Source organism: Polyodon spathula, chromosome 24, assembly GCF_017654505.1.
Source record: "Polyodon spathula isolate WHYD16114869_AA chromosome 24, ASM1765450v1, whole genome shotgun sequence".
Taxonomy (NCBI): Eukaryota; Metazoa; Chordata; class Actinopteri; order Acipenseriformes; family Polyodontidae; genus Polyodon; species Polyodon spathula.
In genome coordinates, this window is record NC_054557.1 from 12979105 (window position 1) to 12999156 (window position 20052).

Sequence of the window (20052 nt, forward strand, 5' to 3'; positions counted from 1 at the left end):
CACCATTCAATAAATTACAACCACTGAGAAGCCATTCACAACAGTTTATGATGGTCTAATTCCAAAAACCCTATTTTATGATGGTATAGTAAGTGTGCCAAGGATGAGTGAGTCACTGTCAAATGGTCAGTTACTACAAGTACTGGCAAATTTCTCTTTACAGATAACATAGAATAACATGAAATGCTAGAATAAATTTGCCTTATTACACAATTATATAAAGCACACCATGCATCTAGTAGAAAGGTCCTCACAAGTATATTGCTAAGCAGTAAGGTCGAGTGCTGCAACAACCCTAAACTAAAAGGCAATCTACATTCAACAGAACGTTTTCACGTTATACATGTGTGCCATATATAGCTGGGAGAGCGACATTTGTGTTAAATTACGGTATAGCAAAAAAACTTCTAAATATAACTGCATTTCAAACCTTAACCAACTAATTACGAAATCTTTTGAAAAAAAGTAACAAACTAGGTGCTAAACAGGCAGCAAAGCACCCATCACAGAAATGAGAACAACTTTTCCAATGTGTAGTTTAATTTATACGCTTAGCTTTAATCTCTAGCGTTGCTGAACGCATGAACAAAAGTCTCAACTGAAAACAAATATTTTCATAAAACTCTGTGTTGAATCAGCAGCATACAGTGCGCTGTTTACAGAACAGCTCAAATGCTTTCAAAGCATTACTTCCCTGCAACTGGACTGAATTGTGAAAAACTGGATGCAGCCCACACATTTAACCCAAGCAACAAGCTCTTGGCATTACAACACACACATCAAAAACTAAAATGGTTTACATGGTCTCTCAATAATTCTTGAACGATCATAATTACCACCTAAAAGCACGATATGGGCTGTTGACACCCAACATTATCATTATTTTTACTCAAAATGATTGTAAACTCGCTAGTGAGCGTGCTTTCAATTTAATAACAAACGTTAAAAGAAATGAACAGCAACAGTTTGCACTACAGTTTTAATAATACATTACAGCAAAGCAATTAACATTTGCAAAAACTCCTTCCCAAAACGGCTCTGGCTACATGGGTGCATTCCTGAGCAAACATGTTACTGTTTAACAACCCCAACACTACTCTTAGACTGCCACTAAAGTTTGGGCACATGTCTCTTTTAAACGCTGTCTGAATTCGTTAGCATTCTTGTGCCTTTATATAAATAAAATAACCTAAACTTCCTATTTTACAAAATCAAGCTTCAGGCTAAAAATACAGTAACCAATATAGGGTTCAGCTTATGCCACAGCCAAATCTGCAATTTGAGGGCAAAAGGGGATTTATTCAAAGGCTTTGTTCAACTGGCAGACATGACTGTAATAGCTATCTTAAGGCCATTATCTTTCTACTAGACTAGTTTCTTTAAGCAATTATTTACCCAAGACAGCACAGATGAGATGCCAAACAGTGGGGTCAAGCTCCTTCCCAGTTATCACAGCTGCTAGATTAAGACACAAGGATGAGAAGTGACTTGCCCAAGGTCATGCAGTAAAACGGTAACGGATCTAGGATTTGAAAATTAGATCCCTCCTGTACACAATGTCTCAACTGCAACCACTTGATCCAAAAAATGAGGTTTCAAGTTGAGCAGATACAGTAATTAGGCTAACTTTTCCAGTTGTATTTGGACCTAGATTAAAAATAATTAAAAAGGGCTGTTGTCTTTGTTTCAAATTACAAATCATTCCCATTGGGAAGGAAGACTGAGACATTTCATTAATGCATATAAATTTGCTTAGGTTTAAGAACAGCTTCCTTAATTTTCCAGATAATCTACAATTCGTTTCCTTATATGGTCGGGAACAAAGCACTCTTGCAGTCTTTGAAGCTGCAAGATAAATTGCTTCGGAAAACGGAAATCATTGCTTCTGAATGAAGTCATAAAAAAACCCCAAAAACTCTGCAATAGGAATTAATAATGAAAGCCCTCTTTTATATACATGGAGCTCAGCACTTTGGTGGTGGTGATGGTGGTACACCACAATACAGTCAGTTAAAGGCTTAGCTGGGTTTCATACTGGGCAGCATTATCATGAATATAAATATAATAAATGGACCAACGAAGATTGATATGATTTTCTGGTGCTGGTGTATATTTTATATTTATATTTTTTTATTGAGTGTAAGCTCTAAAAGCACTGTTACAATACATTACGACATTATCTTGGTATGCTGACATACAGGAATATCTCATGTTAATGTTCATTCTAATAAATAAATGCAAAACTGTTTCCAAAGGGATCACAAACTAACAGTACCTATGAACACATGTGCATTGCCTTTACTACCATACATGCATATGCAAGATAGATTACTTTGTTCAGCCATCTTAAAACTATAACTGCATTAAACGATGGAGATACTGCAGCCTTCAATACAGATCTCTAAAGTTTAAATACATGTGTTGGTAACCAACCTCTAGAGTGCTGACTGATGAAAACTGCAGTGAGGCTTGCTAGATGCAGTATGAAACTGTAACCCCATCTCCAAGGCTAGTGCCCACACGTTTGCACTTGTTTTTCTTATGTACATGTGTTTGCATTGTTATGTTATGTATCTGTATGTGTGGGTGTTGGTCTGTTATTCCACATAACACTGTCTTAAGGGCTGGAATCCAGCATTTTTCTGGGTTTGAATTACATTAGTTAGTCAGTATACTATTCAGATGAATGCCCAAACTACATCGTACAGAAAAAAAAAGTTTAGGGTTTAGCAATATGAACAAAGACAAGTCAGACACTGTATAATATAGAATCTATATATAATACAGCTTCACATACAATACCTAGTTGTACACAAAAGCCTTTCAAAAGTGTACATATCTGACAAAAAAATAGCGTGAGGATCTACAGAAAGCTCTAATCTGGCACACATTAACATTTTCAAAACCAAATGGAATAAGTCCATTTCAGACATGTTTCTGTGTCTTCTATTAACTGGTTAGTGTAATGCAAGTCTGGATATACTGCACACAGTTTACCACAGGGGTCTCCTACCCCGGTCCTGGAGAGCTACAGGGTCTTCTAGTCTTCGTTTCATCTGAGGTCTCAGTTACTTAATTGAACCAATCATTGATTTAATTAGTCCAGATTAACATGTGTTCCAGATCTTTAGCCACTGATGATGTAAAGACACCTATAAAACCTGCAGGATTGGGGCTCTCCAGGACCAGGGTTGGAGACACCTGGTTTAGCATATGCGACTATTCACTTTTTTGGATTCTCACTAAAGGACATGTGACCAGTGAAGGTCTAATGAAAGGCATTGCCTTTGCTTAACCTATGAACAGGCCACTCGTGTGACATTCAGGAAACCATTAAAAGGGTTTCACCTTTGTGTACTTTCGAGCTTAACTGTTTATCACATTCATTAAATGGATTTGGCCCAGCAGTTTAAAAGCATATACATGTAAGAGCAGCAGGAGGTAAAAAGGACACTTTCAGGATTTATAGAGGGGATGTTTCAGAACTAGGATAGTTATTTCTTCTGGGGCTTACAGGCCCATCTGTCCTTATTTCCCTGATGTTTCACTCAATAAAATTTGAACTCCCACAATTTTCACAGCAAAAAAAACTGGCATGAAAGAAATGCACTCTGAAAAAACATGAATCAGGTTTGTTGATGAGGCTGAATCACCAGCAAATGGAAAATCAATCATTAAGTAAAATCCAGTGGAAGACCTATTTTTAGTAGAACGAAGAACTATTTTATTTTTTTCACAGTCCAATGCAACTCTCGGTATTTTCAATAGGCAGGTGTGGCAGGCTGGTGAGTGGATAGAGGCCCAGAGACAGTCTGGAGTTCAAAAAAATAACTATTTTAACATAAACACAAAAATGAAAGGGCACAAGGGCCAAAACAAAGCAATTTAAACACAAAATAAACAAAATAAAGCAAAAATACACTCACAAAAATAAAGGTTTCCAGGCTGGGCAATGCCTTCACTGGATTCAAAACATTCAAAAATCACAAACACCAAAACACCAACCTGCTTCCTCAGCTCCATCCTCCTAAATGAAAAGCAGAGGCCTCCTTTTATGTCAGGTGGCTGGGCGCTGATTGATCGTTAATTAAACTAATCATCTAATCAACCCCAGCCACCTGAACACAATGAACCAAGGCAGGTAGGGGAATTTAACCCCATCCCTGCCAATTTCTCAAGAGCAGAGTTGTGCTCTGCCACAGCAGGATTTAGGGATATTGTTCTGGTCCTGTCAATGCATAGTATGCAGACAGTTTGCAGGAAGCAGAAACCTTATTTTCACCACATGGCACACATGTGTTGCCTTTGTTTCGGTGATGTGGTGACTGCTACACTGGCGGTGGCATAAGCCTGCTTTTAATTTCTCTTCCAGTTCAGGGGAGGATCCCATAATGCTTTGTCATGCACACATTTTTGTTTTCATTGTTTGTGTGGTCTGTTTAATCTCTGGACCATATCACACAGGCATTATAGACTTTTTAATAGCTAACCATTCTATAAGGGTAATGGCTCTTGATCTAATGAAGCCATGACTGGACTATATGATAATTCCCAACCTAGGTTTCACAATTCCCCACAATGCCTTGGGAGCTAAGAGCACATGACATCACTAAGTGCCAGTATTGTAACCCACACCACCATTTGCACACCATTTCTTTTGACCGAAACACACCCCTAAAAATCTGACATAAATGCTGATGCAAAGCTTTCAAAAGCTTCAATAAAGCTTTACTGACATGAGATCACTGAGGGTGCTTCCTTCATATAAGCAGTAGCACATTAACAGATAAATACATGCTGAATATCACTAAACAACTCAAGAATGATGTGTACTAGTTTCACTTTAATAAACTATGCTGTCAATAAACTAAAGTCAGCAGTAATTCGCAAAAATGCACAAACAACCACCAAAGAATTGGACTTCCAATAGAATTTAAACATTGTATCAGTTGTAGCTCTGACATTTAATAAAGACTGAACAGTATTGTTATACTAGGCACTACTGAGAAATGTGTGTGGACTATGAATCCATCAGATGTCTGTGTATTGCCACACTGCTTATATGTTTACTTACCAGCACTGAATAAAGACATTAAATATATACTGCATACATACATATAGGTAACAGTCTGGGGCCTTCCAAAACCCTACACCCACTATTATACAGTCTAAGATTCGTTGTTGTTTTTTCTCTCTCAACCCCCCCCCCCCCCCCCCCCCATCCCCATTTTACCCCATGGGTAAGCTACGTGAGATCTAATTTAAAAAGGGCATGGAAAAAACAACTGCTACATCGAGGATGCTGATTTTATGGTAATGTTTGCATGGATTGTGTGCTTTTGAGCAGATCTGTGTGTCTCTGACAGCAGTGGGTCACTCTACTGTAGGTGAGATGCTAGATCAACAGTGACTCGCTGATGTTTATTACAAGAGTTGGGTTTTAAGTCATGATCAAAAGTAAACTGTTCAAGAAGTAAACTTTAAATGGTACCTACTGTCTGGTCTTGCAATGGTCTCTTCCTGTCTGTGGTCAGGCTGAACCAATAGCTATGAGTGCAAAGCTAGTCAATGTGAAATCAGTTACAGACACAGATACAGTAGCTGGTCCCCTGCGTAACTGTGTAGTGCCAAAAGACTAACTGTGACACAGCCTTCTGTTTATTAACTGTAATAATGTCTTCTGCAATTTGTATCGGTAGTCTGTTTCTTCTGAATATTAAATAAACGATAATGTTTCTTTTTGTTTCTATAAATAACATGAAGTTTAACAGGCCTACCGCACAGCGAATGACCCAAGTGCAAACCAGCAGTGAAATAGATCATAGGCTTAATTTACTGTGTATGATCTGGATTTTTTTTTTTCCTGAAATGACTTCTGCAGGATGTAGAATATATTTGGTGAAATGTTTTATTCATAATCCACTACTAAAGCATGTTGTCCTGTACCTTCAGCAAGTCAATATTCCTAAAAAAAACAGCACTGTTGTAATCTAAAGCAAGATCACATGTACACATTTTGCAGAGACAGCACATAAAGCTAATGAGTTACTCCTGAACATATTTCTAGTGCTATGACATTTTTACCAGTGCAGTGCACTTTACCAGAACTTCCATCAATTTTAAGAAATATAATCTGCAGTGGTGCTGAATAAGCATCCTATTCATCTTCATTTAGTTGTATCCAGTTGGTGCACAAAATGAACATCATATTGCCAATAAAGATTTTCCAAAGCAGTTTTGCAAAGCTCCTTATATTTAAACATCTGGAAAGCATTTGACATTTTTGTGATAGTACCAAATATCTGGCAACCCAATTAAAAACCCGCGGGGCGGTGGAGTGGGGAGGTACTGGGGGAGAGAGCGCAGCTATTTAAAAATGACACATATTTTTTTAAAGCTTGTATTTGTGTGCACATTCACAGGTTAAACATTTTTAAATGACACTATTTTTATATGATCATACTGTGTAAATTAATTTCTTGCATGCTTGATTTTGCATACTACTTTCTTGCACTGACAGCTAGTTTACCTCTCTCACCCTTAGACAGAAAGAGGGGTCTGTTTTGTAATGCAACTAGTGTTTATTGGAAATACCAACTGTTTACTGTGGCAAATATATCCATGTGGGTTCAAAAACCAATGTCATCGCCAGATACCTGCACAGTTAAAAGCTGCCAGGAGGAGAAAGCTTAAAATCTATGTTGACAGATAAGCCTCTTGACAATTAAATGTGTGAAACTTCAAGATATGTACCCCCAGCACACAAAGCATGTTCAACTAAGAAGAACTGCCAGTACAAATAAAAACATATCCAGGTAACATACAGCTGGGTCCAAACAGGGCAGGCTATCCAAAGCAAAAAACAATCTGCAGTAAATCATACCAATATATAAAATGTGCTGCTGAAAAGCAACTGCTGTGGAATGCTGAAATTCATAAAACAGACCAGAACAAGTTTTAAAATGCCACGTGCACGTGAACCTGAGTATATTAGCTACCAACGTATGCCATTTTTTTTTTTTTTTTTTTTTTCACGTAGCAACCTGCAACGGAAGCTTTTAACAGCTTGCAAACCAGCATTCAAAAGACGGCTAAAAACAACTTCACTACCATTTCTAGGGGAGAATATACCGATATTATTATTTTATAGGGGGGTGGGGGCGGTGCCTTTTTGTCCTTTAGAACACATTTTCAAAAGCCTTTGGCACAGATTTATCAAACATGTAGAAACAATTGTTCAGAAGGACGTACCGAGCACATTGCCTGAGGGCACATCTTGCAGCTGCTCCAGCTGTCTACCCATGAGCAGGTAGAGATCCTCCAGTGTAGAGCAAGCCATGTGGGGTATTGATGGAAGATCATCTGCAGCAGAACAGCCCGCAGGCAACTGAGAGCAGGAAACAAACAAACAACAACACATTAGTGAAGAGAATTACCATCAACACACAGGCAAACTGCTAGGGAGCTGCCAGATGGTACAGAGAGTTTCCCTCTGATTTTTTTTTAAGACAGAAAAACGTCTGTTTCAGAGTTAGCAATACTTTATTTGTAGTTCCAGCATTTTTTTATTTAATTTTGATATTTTATTTTTTATGCAGTGCCTTTCATAGTGGACTGCCATCACAAAGTGCTTTACAATGTAGGCTGTGAACTGTGCATTATATGCAGAGTCACTTATAATATGACATTGATTTAACATTTCATCCACAGGAGGGAGCACCAGGAGGTTAAGTGACTTGCTCAGGGTCACACAGTGAGTCACTCAGAGGCAGAGGTGGGATTTGAACAAGTGACTTTTTTGTTATAAGCCCTGGACTTTAACCACTGGAACACACTGTCTCCTAATATGGCAGAATGGGGGGATGGGGGGGGATGTAGTCCAAGGAGGGAGCTGCAGGACTACAACCCCCAGAATGCCACGGGAGGGAGCCAGGATGGGGTTCACCTATCTCCAGCTTGGAATTACTATCACTTGCCTGCAATTAGCAGTCAGGTATATAAATCGACGGAGGTATTTGTCTGGGGCAGTCTCAAGTCTGTGTTGTTTGTTTGTACTTTAGTGTTTGAATTTATTTTGGTGTTTTTAAACTAGTAAACAGCTTAGCTGTCCGGTTCTTTAGTTTAGGGTTTTGAAGAAAAGTTTTGTTAGCGCTCTTGTATGAGCTAGGATTTTGTTTCTGTTTTATTTTTCTTTTATTATTGTAAATAATAAAAGTGCACATACACGCTAAAATCCTCAATATTGTGTCTGGGTCTGTATTTTAAAGGGCAAAGAGAACCCAAGCCGCAAGGCTTATTTACACTAAGCATTGCTGTTATTCTTAGGAGATCTCTTAGGGTGTCCTGTTCTCCATCACTCGGAGAAGATAGAAATCCATTCAGTGTCATTACAGGTATGCAACAGGGCCCTGGAGCAGGACTTATACATTTGGTTTAGGATTTACAGGAATCCCAAAATCATCTTCATTATAAAAAGATTACTGCTCACACTTTATACTTTCTTCAAACCACCACCTCATCAACTACATGAAAACAGACACACACCAATGAGCTGGTCAAACAAAATAAATAAATCTGCACACAAACTTAAACAAAAAATGACTAAAGCTTATGTCTGAGCACTGGGGAGATGCTGTGTGCTAGGACTAGACAGATACTAGACCTCATCCCTTGCTATATCTGCCAGAAATACTCCCCAAACCAGATGGAGACAGTTTTGGGGGAAAAAAAAAATCCAGCCCACTGTAACTGCCTTGTGTTCCGCTATCAGTAATTCCTTGCAGATAAAAGCAGCAGACCTTTCAAAGTACTTTTTTTTTGTATCCCAAAAGTATTAACGCTGATGGTTACAGAAAAGTACATACCCCTACAGGGCTATTAAGATGTATGGCTCAATGTCTGTATGAAACAATAACACAAATTTAATATGTCTCTAAACTAGAAATAGCATAATTTCATAACACTAACAGTGGTACTTGCCCGCAGTAATTTTGCTGTTTTAGCATTGCTAAATCTCTTTGATATTCTGTCTCAATGGCACAGGCAGACAGGGAGTGTATATATGCTTTCAGGAAGAAAAAAGAAAAATCTCTTTTTTTTTTTTTCATTTTCCAAAAAGAGGTACCAACCATAAGGCACTTTATATATGCAGAGTTAAAAAAATAGTTCACAGCAATGACATATAAACCATGTATACACTGCTTGATGACACTCATAGAGACGAGGTTGGTCACACTTAATCTCTTTTTCTTTTAAACTTGGTCGCTAATAATTATCTGCATCAGATTCCTCTTACATTTTGTTTTAAAAATGTTTTATTATTTATTAAAACAAAACATGAAACAAGCACAACACGTTTCGACACAGTGTGTCTTCATCAGGTGTTGCAGTGATTGTCAATTAGAAAACACAGCTGCAATGCGAAATAACAATATGGATTATGTGCTAATGAGACACTATAAAGGCATGAACCACGGTTCGATCTCAAGTTTGTGGGGCTCAAAAAAGAGAGTCTCTACAAGAGGTGGTATTACAATTTATCTGCTGATGAGGAGAGAGCATATAGGTGCATTGTCAACAATTCTCCCAGATCTCTATACGTGACGTGTTGTTGATCTTAGCTTTATCAATGACAAGAGTACACATTATGCCTTTCCTATAGTTCAGGGCTGACTGTGGACACTTGCTGCATAAAAAACATGTTTTGCACATCCTTGAAAATCACTTAAGTCTGTGGCTTTACGTGCTATCTGTGAGATCTTTAGACACTGTGTGCTTTTACCTGAGTGAGTCTGTGGTGGAGACAATGTAATCCTCCCCAACTGTGAAGACAGCTGGTGTAAACAAACACACACACTGATAGCATCTTCAGGACTTACTTCAGCTATATTCTATCCTTCATCTAACAGTATAAACAGGGCAAAAGTCACCTAAAGGTATTTGTTTGTTAAGCAAAGCAGGTAGATGGATAGGATCCCATTGGGCTTTGGTAATTGAGCGCTTAGCAGTCATTATCTGGTTTATCTGTGAAAGAATCTAGAACTTATTACTAAGCTGAGTAAACTTTATTTGACATGGGGACTGTATTGGCTCCCAGCACTCCATCACCAATACTCAGGAAGGCAGGGCAATGGGGCTGACAGAACCAAACAGATCATTTGTGTTGAGGGTAATACAGTACAGATTGTTTTTTCAACAGTTTTGCTTGATTATATCCGATTGCTCAAATGATAAGCAAACCAGTCCTTTTTGTTTGTTATCTAAAATCATGATCCATTTCTACATTTTATTTTCCCTATTGTATGATTAAGTTGTTTTTTTTTCAGGTTAAAAACATTTTTATTTTTATTTTGCTTACCTTATTTAAGACCACAGCCGGGTCATACTTTGGGCCCAAAACAAACATCCTTTGCCCTCTCCGCGCTACTCCACTGTAAACTCTGGCAAAAACAACGGAATGCTCCTTGTCTTCTTTCTCTGGTGTGCTGGCTTTCAAAGTCATAGTCTCCATCTGCTTACTGAGTGGATCTGCACCAGCAGTACAAGGGACGAGAGTAAATTAACCCAAAATGGCCACAGACATCAGTATTCTACTATCAAGCCTGCTTGGTTACGTATATCGACGATTCTTATAAAACAAGCTGTTCATTCAATTTCAGAGTTTCTACTTTCTGTTTTGTTAGTCGTTATAGACATGCCCCCCCAATCCTTAGAGCTGCATTCACAAACCATTAGCATGTCGGTAAATGTAGACAACGCAGTCCTTTGCATTCATCGTCACGCTAATGCTTTATCAACATAGCGCCTGGTGTCTCTGCAGAGTGGGCCTTATATTTCCCTTGTACAGCTGACAGCAGCTGTTTCTTCCAATAGGATGCCTCTTCCTGATGTAGTCGTTTCTGTGGGTCTGGTGGGGTTAATTTCTGTTTTTAAGGCTCATCAATCTGTCATGACATCTAGACACCCATTGTGGCCAAAGACATACCAAACAGATCCTTTTTTGGTTTCCTCACGTCACCCATAAGGGTCTCCATAGCTGAACCTCAGCTTTACGTGATTCTAATTTTGTCGTCACCAACTACTTCCCATTCAACAGAACCTTCATTAACAATGCGATTTCTTTTTGAGTTAAAGTCCTACAAAATGTCCAAATCAAATGGTTAGGTTTTAACACTTTCAATGCATTTTACCTTCTGGGAAAAAGGGACAAAGATCTATAGATGTAGCTTCATGCAGCCTGACAATTTATTTCCATTAAGAATGAACGTCATGTTGTGCGCTTTATGAAAATGGTTGCTTTATGTATTAACCCTCACTCAGGAAGCCAGTGATCAATAAAGCATTATTACCTGATGTTATAAACCTGGCAAATCGAGTCATGAAGCAAAAAATGTTAAAGGACACATTTTTTTGTTAGCATTACAGTGTTACAAACTAAACCACGATTATAGTGACAGCAACAACAACAACAACAACAAAATCACTGATGCAAGAATCCACCGAATTGCAGCAGCTAATACTAGCTTGAACTAGAAACCCCTAATCCTCACCTACTTCTAACCTTAACAATAACATGTGCACATATATACAGAGGTGCCGATCGGATTCCAATTTCATATTGTGTCAACAACAAAGACAACAGATATCCTTTCACAAAATGGATAGGTTTTTTCCGCACTAACAGACAAGTGTGGCGACCCTCTGCACCAAAATGTCACAGTCTTAAATCCCAGCTTTGTACAGGGGTCACTGGGGTTAGTGGCTGCCTCCTAGGGAAACTACTCCAGAAGTTAACCCAGACCCTTCTCTTCAAACTCAGCAGCTTGTGTATGAACAGGACTGGCCTGACACTGAAGACAGGGAAGCCTTTAGCTATACAAATCCTTCTTCTTTCACCAGGCCTCAGACACCTGAATATATTGCATACATTTTATATAGGGAAATTACACTACAGGTAGTTTAGTATACTTTATGAGTTCATCAACCTTTTATCAGACCATTTGATCAATGAAAAAAAAAGCATGTGTTATAAACGTAATATGGCCCATCACACAATGGCATGTTAAGTAAAATGGGAAAATACACAAGTGAAATATTCCAGCATGGAATTCCAGGGCTTAGACGACACAATAAGCTCACAAGTTCTAAACCAAAACTGTCAAACACTTTGCTTTTGTAACTATTGAAATTCATTTTTAATGCCATAACACTTTTGTTAATGAAACCATTAACTGCTGCTACGAGAACTGGATTTTACACCTGGATTCCAAGACAGCTTCTTTCAACGTCGGCTCATCACGATCTATCAGCCAGCTTACAGCCATTAGGAACCATGAAAGGGCCAGCTAACTCTGCCACATGCCTTAGGATTGTGCAGGCAGTGATTGAGGCATGTTAAATACACACACAGAGCTTTGATTTTGTATTTAAATTGAACAGAAATTAACCCTCAACACGTTGACCTACATAGCTTAATAGATTTACATTTACCTGCCAGGGTTATACTGATAATATGGATCGTTGATATGTAGGATACATCTTGATGGAGACACAAATGTGTTGGCCATTACCATAAAGACAGCTTGGAACAAAACATTCCAAACTGGGTGTTTTAAATAGGCTACTTGCATTATGTGTACTGTATACAATATTAGCCCATGTCATTCTCTGGTTTTTGACATCTTAGTAAATACGGCTCCTTACTTCCATGCGAACAGTAAGTTATACGTCATATTGAGCAATTATTTCTGTAAGTTCCCTGTCGTGCCAAATTTTGCATTACTTTGAGAGATGTGCATACTAATTTATTAATCACCGTGGTTTCAATGTTAACTTTTGGCATTATCAATTAAATGCACTTTTTAAAAAACACCAAAACACAATATAAAAAACACCAAAACATAAAACAGAGCAAGTGAAAAGTAAATGAACACAGCAGTTATTACTTTCTGTTCTGCCTAAATTCCGTTGATAGATTTGCTTTGAAATATGCGCTATATCTAACCTCAGACGACTAAAAGGTAGAAGCATTTAAAATCATCAAAACGTATACAATATGCGTAATACGAGTGCAGTATTAGTAATTCAATTCAGTTAAAACCTGTGCTCAGATCACCTGTGATCTGCTACTGTTAGTACTGTGGTTATCAGCAGATAGGAGTTTATAACAGAGACTTGCTTCTTCTAAAGAGCCACAACTGCTGTTAATATAAGAATGATGAATCTGGGGTTTTGGTTAAAACAAAAAATTTTCTTACATTTTAGACAATATATTTGTTTTTGTTTTATTGAATGTTATAATGTTACACGAGATTGCATGGGTATATACTGCACAGCTTGAGCTACAGCAAGGTATGATTTCTAAACTGTTGTAAAAAGTTGTGAAAGTTGCCAGGAGAGAAGGGATGTGTTAAACTGGGCAGCCTCGTGTTTGGTAGATCACTGAAATAAAAGACTGAAAAACTGAGCACCATTTGAATATAAAGTATGATAATATAAATCATCTGTTTATGTACAAAAACTAGTGTAAAAAAAGAAACACATGCTCTACAGTCAGAGCATCGACTTGCTGTGATGCTAGACCCACTGCCTAGCAAGAGGAAAACCGCATCCTCCCTTGGAAACAGTGCAAAACTAGCTTCTGGAAAATGCAACTAAGGATTAAAGATCTCTGACTGAGCCAGTTGTGTAAAACATGGCTGGCAGCATGAGCCCATATAAACATGCACAACATTACCATTTCATTTTCATCAAGAAGCCATTACTAATGTCATATAAATGTCCTTCTAAATCTTCTGAAACCAATTTTTACATCCCTTAATTATAAAAACAAATTCTACAATTACAACAGAACAGCAACACGATCCCCTGGTGGGGTCTTGACCTCGAAACAGTTAGAGCCTGTAAGTCCAAACTATTCTTTAACTCCTGTGACTAACTAAGTCCATTCATTTGCTCTGCTTTTTTTTCTGTAATTTGCCTCCAGGACAAGCAGTAAATGAAGTTAAAATTAGAAATCTACTTCACCAAAAGTTCCTGAGTTTAAAAAAATAGAACACATTGCTTCATGTCCAAAGAGATCAACATCATTACGACTGCGTGATTTCCATAGCAGGCACTATCTATTTTCATCTGCAGTATCAATGGAAAATATACAGAGTTCCAAACTAGCAAATTAAATGCAGATTTACTAAACCAATGTAACAGAGCATACTTATCATCTGATCACTAAATGAAAGAGCTGCTTGGATGAGAGAGGACTACAGTATGACTATACAAACATGTTCATTTTGCTCATCACTACCTTACAGAAAAACTGTTTCTACAGTTGATAGTAGTGTATCATATCTATTACTGCTTTTGATGTATTCAGATACATTTTGGAATAAGAGCTCTACCCCAGCAAGCTGAAGTGTGGTTAATTGCTTTTAATTGGGGTGACTTGCCATTCTAGTTAAAGCAATCGAAAAGCAGGTGTTCCAGTGCTTTACTGATCTCACGCGGAACAAAGCTACGGAGAGCTGGGTCTTTGTTAAGAATGGGTAGGTGTTTCCTCACACAAACCCCTTTCGAGGGTCTCAGCTTATGTTAAAGATTATTAATAAATATTGTCATAAATCGATGGAGCACTAGTCATTGTAAAACAAAAGCAATGGCTGATGTATTCCAGCTTGACACATTAGTGAATATGGACTCACTACACCAAATAATAAAAGATCAATCAGCCAGGTAATCCACAGGCAAGAAATAATATTTGAATGTATATATATATATATATATATATACATATATATCCCTCACTAATATTTTACAATAGTTTCAAATAAACCGTAGAAAACGCAGCATGTAAAAGTGTATTAGACAGGCTTTTATAGCATACATTTATGAGTAAAAATAATATGCACAGAACAAAACATTAGCAACATAACTAACTTGCACTTATTATTCAGAGTCTGAGCTCCACCCCTTTCAGCACAGCTGGACTGGAAGGCAAGGCAGACAGGCCTGCTTAGACTTTAGCAGTCGGCCAGGGTATTGTGCACAATATTCCTTAAGTGTTTTCCTCTTGCGTCCCATTTTCAAATCAAATTAGCAACTGTCACCGTATACCTACAGCAAAAGTTTACCCCTTAATCCACTAATTTTAAATTAGGTGCTTTGAATGACAGGCGTTGTAGCTGGCAAATGAAAGTGCACAGTCGGTGTAGGTCTTGATGATTGACAGTCGTTTAAACAAATGACAGCATTCTAGCGTTGGTTGACAGGGAAATGACTGACAGTAAAACTACAACAGGGGACCACCGAAATGATCCCCAGCCATTCAGAGCGGAATGGAGACGGGGCAGACAGCCAGTATAAAAACTACACAAACTAGAGATGATTTCTAAATTACTATTTTTGGTAAGAAAATAACAAATAGCAATTGGCTTTACTAACGTTTATCCTATGTAAATTTATTTCAGTCAAACTCATTTTTTGGGAATTCAACATTTAACAAGCTTTGCCGATTAAAATTGAAAAGTAGCAATCCTATGCATATCCTAAAACCCCTAAAAAGGCAATCGCTTATCTTATATTTTCAGAATGTCAGTCTTTCTAGGAAACCAGATTTTCTAAGAAAATTGGAACATTCACAGCTGACTTTTGTACTGGCTGTGAGCTGAGAGAAACTACAGTATACCCCTCGAACAGCTCCATAAATTACAGAGGGAATCTGAAATAGAAATACGCCACACTGGTCCCATGATTCCAGGTGTCTGGTTGACCGTTGGCTCGAGGATAAAGATATCTCACAGGCACTCTTGAGCCAGGCTAGATTTACAGCTGTAAAAAATATATCCATATAACACATGACTGTGTGTAGCATGGCATTTCAAATTTACAGCTTGTCATTAATAAAATCAGCAGCATGACAACATTTCTATTAAAAACACTAACAAGAAATACAACTGCTTCTTTCAGGTGTCCAAAGTTTTTATTTACTTTTTTGTTTGATCAGCCACTCAGGCACCTATACTCTCATTCACAACTCTAGGTATGTATTATTTTATAACCACTGCAAGTATGAGGTAATGGTTTCCAAGTCTTAAAGAATTTTAAAAACCACAAAGTAGATCAAGAAATCTGTGGGGGGAAAAAATGATACTAAAACTGTCTGCAAAAAAGACTTACACTCTTCGTCTGACTACAGCGAAAAAGCAAAAACTTGCACATATTTTCCATTGAACTTTTCAATGAGGTCTCTGGATTTCAATAACCAAATAGGTATTCTCACTTTTACCACATTCTGAGCAGATGTGACAGGCTGCTGGTAGTGTCTAGTTGTTGAAGGGTCGCCCTGCTAAGTGCATATTTTGACTCAATATGCTTTGCTGCTAATCACAGCGGTCAAGGTCCCCATTTCCATGTTTGTTTTTTTGTTTTTCTATACAGTGGAACTTGGGATTCACACTAGCCCTGCACACAGCCCTGGATTTCTGAACTTCCCTTGTTTATGTATATTATTGAAATGACCAGGTGCCAGGAGCTGCAAAATCAGGTTCCTGATAAGTCTGCTCTGAACTGATTGCACCTTTCACAGCATGAATACATAAGTCAGACCCGAGTCTGTAGGGCAACTAACAGGTGAATAGCTAGTAACTAGTGAGGAATATGTTTTTTTTTAACATCAAACTCTTGGCTCCTGACCATTTGAATAATACACTGTACTTAACTGAAAGCATTTCTAAAACCCAGGACTGGGTAGCGGGATAGTGCAAGTTCCAAGCCAGAATGTGTTAAAGTAACCCAAACCAATCAAAGAATATTGATAATATCTACAATGAATAATTACAAAAAATTAACATCTATAATATTATAAAGTGTTTATTTTACCACCATTACAAGGTGTTGGAAGACCATTCTGCAGCGCTGTGCTTAAACAGGTTTTTTTTTTTTTTTTCTCGTTGCATTTGCTAAATGTTGTTTCTGTTCCTAGTGGGACAGCTTGGAAAGGTAACTAAATATAAGAAGCTTGATGATCCTATTCTGTTTTGTGCGTAAGGCATTTTCTGGTCAAATCAGTCTTAATGTCATCACAAGCTCAAAGAATACAAAGGAATTGCACTGGAGTTACTGGAAAACAGAGCTTGTGGAATTAGAAGTTTCTGCTTATTTTTTGTCTCCAGCTTGTTGCATTGCTCAGGACAAATTCCATCAATAGGAGAGAGGACACTATCAACTGAGATCAACATCCTTAAATCACACTATCAAACTTGAACAGCTCAGTCTCATTTTTCACAGATACAATCTACTTTTGTCAAGAAAGTTGTATTAGTGGAGCTTGCTTTTTAAATTGCCAGCTGGAGTATTTTAAAGTTCACCTAGTGAATAGCACTAGTGCATTACTGTGTATGCCCTAACCGTTCCTGCTAAATGACATCATCTGCCAATCAGATTTAGACATTTTAATGCACAGCCTTGCGTTCATTTTAGAACTAAGAAGCACCAAGAGAGTAAGGTTATCTCGAAGTATCCACACAGCAATGATGACCTACATTGATCATTGCTATGGCAACAACACATAACCATAACATTCTTGGACAGTAGAGGCATCACCAAGTGACTCGTAACACCTTTGGATCTGAAGCCGCATCATACACAAGGCAGAACACTTTCATATACTTAAAACAGAAGCAGAGAAGCGCTATGAAATACCACAGTGCAATTGAGCTTGTATGTGTAATCAGCCAGCTTCACATAAAGGAACACATGAGATTATTATTATGCAAATGAGAAGAAAAAATAGTTTGAGCCTTTGTTAGCATTACATTGTAAACATCAACCACTAGTTTCTGGCTTATTTAAACAATGGACGCATATTCAACTGTAAACCTATTGAGGCAAAGGTGAAGCTGCAACATTTCATATACAAATGAAGCATACCCACCAACTTAACTGTCGTTGATATAGGTTTTCTTCAGTGACTTGTAACTCTATACTAAAAGCAGAGATAAATGCTACTTGTAACCTGCTCAATATAGTAGTTTACAGTTTTAAACAACTACGTGTACGAAACCATAATGAGACATGTATACATTTATGATGTAGCCCAATACCTTAATTCTTGACAAATATATATTTACTAAGCTATTATAAAACACTCAGGCTACCTTCATAGACCTAGGAGAAAAACATCTAGGAATTAAAGGCATACATATTTTAAAAAATAGCTTTTTGTGGGGTAGTAGCTTGAAACACTACCTTAATATCCTTTTTGTCAAAAAACATATTAATTGTTCTATTTATTTAGCATTCATAAACACAGCCAGGGAGAAACACAGGTCATCTCCAGTCCATATGTGAGTACTCTGGAATTCAGACCACACAATGTATGTCAAACAAAAGAATGTGGTCGATTCGGCAGTACAGCTAATGCACCGCATCATTGCATTGTACATGATTGTTATTTTTTTTTTTTTTTTGAGACTTTAACAAATCTAGCGTTTGCCTAGGATTCACAATAGGGAGTCAATACTCTTTTCAAAAACACCAGTTAACTGAATCAATTACAAAATGTTCAGCATTAAAAAAAGAAAAAAAAACCTAACAGGACTCCAGTGTTGTAATATGATGCCAAACTGAGTTTTCATACCAACAGTAATAAAAATAAGTCCAGATTGATTCCCTTGTGATCTATAAAGTGCCCAAGGATAGAAGTCCCAGCAAGGCCTACCGCTGTGAAACAGCAGCTTGCAATCTCCAGTTCTTCAGCAGGTGGAATACGTCGTGGACACGCAGTTAAATATCTGTTTGATCATTAGAATAGAAAGCTTCACTGTTTCTTATTAACCAAGATGATGTCATCTTCTTGCCGATGAATCTTTCTAAAACTATGATACTTACTGTCTCCCTCTACTTCATCATCTGCTATGATTAAGGCTTAGTTGCATGAGAAGGGGTTGTCTTCTAAATCCTAACGAAGAATAACGAGAGCTCACCTAACGATGTACTTCTGTTTTATTCAAGGCTGCCAGCCAAATGTAAAAGAATGGGAAAGGAGATGCCAACTGCAAGAGGACTGAACCATGCAATTATCAAACACTGGAACAGAACACTTACACTTGAGTTATTTGATATGTTGACTTGATTAACTAATACATTTGCTGAGTGGATCCATGTGTCTAGCAGATATATGGTACAACTATGGTACATTTAGTCCTGCTTAACCTATAGGCAAGCCTGTAAATTATAACAGAAGCTGCACTCTGAATTGGTAAAATTACTAACTTAACAATTTGTTTTCACTAGTAACAGAATTACAAACTCTGACTTTGATCAGTCTTAAGCAGACTTTAGTCTAACACATAGTTAATTTTTTTATTATTTTTTTCTCCCCACTGGTAAATGACTACAGCAACAAAAAGTTGATTTCAATTGTTCAAAAATCGTGAAGAGCCAACGTGGTGAGCTTATATAGTTTCTGAGTCTGTAGTTTACAAAATCAATGTTACAAGTAGCTGCCTGTTAATTTCTCAATGTTACCACGATTTTTCTCCCCCACTGGAATGTCGCATCACAGCTGCAAGCGCTTACCGATCATGAGGACTGGAGAACAGCAAGTGACCTCCGTTCCTGCTGTCAAGTCAATCTCTACTTTTCACCCCAAGACCCTAAGCAACAGATGCTACCAAGATACTGAACTGGAAAGTTTCCATGTTGACTCACAGGGTGCCCAGACAAACCAGCCCAGTGGGATTTCATCAGAACAAACATTTTTGAACATGTGAATATCTTTTTTTCAGATTCTTCTTCAGTGTATCTTTCTAGCAACTATCTGACCACATACCCAGGGCAAACCCTTCCCAAAAATTATTCCTCAATCCTAATCAGTTCATACTACTTCATCCATGATCACTGAGATTATCTATGCTGTTTGTGGTAGAAATAACCCCTTTAAACCGGTTTCAAATAATAACAATCAAAAAGCACCCTACGTCATCAAAAACACTGGGCTCTTTGTTATCTGCACATGTAGAACAGACATAAGGATTACAGCAATGCACTTAATAAACA

The 20052-nt window shown here is 37.8% G+C and overlaps 1 pseudogene; it reads right to left on the reverse strand.

The window, feature by feature from the left end:
• LOC121298528 overlaps positions 1 to 20052 on the reverse strand; it is a 58976-nt pseudogene that overhangs the window by 31216 nt on the left and 7708 nt on the right.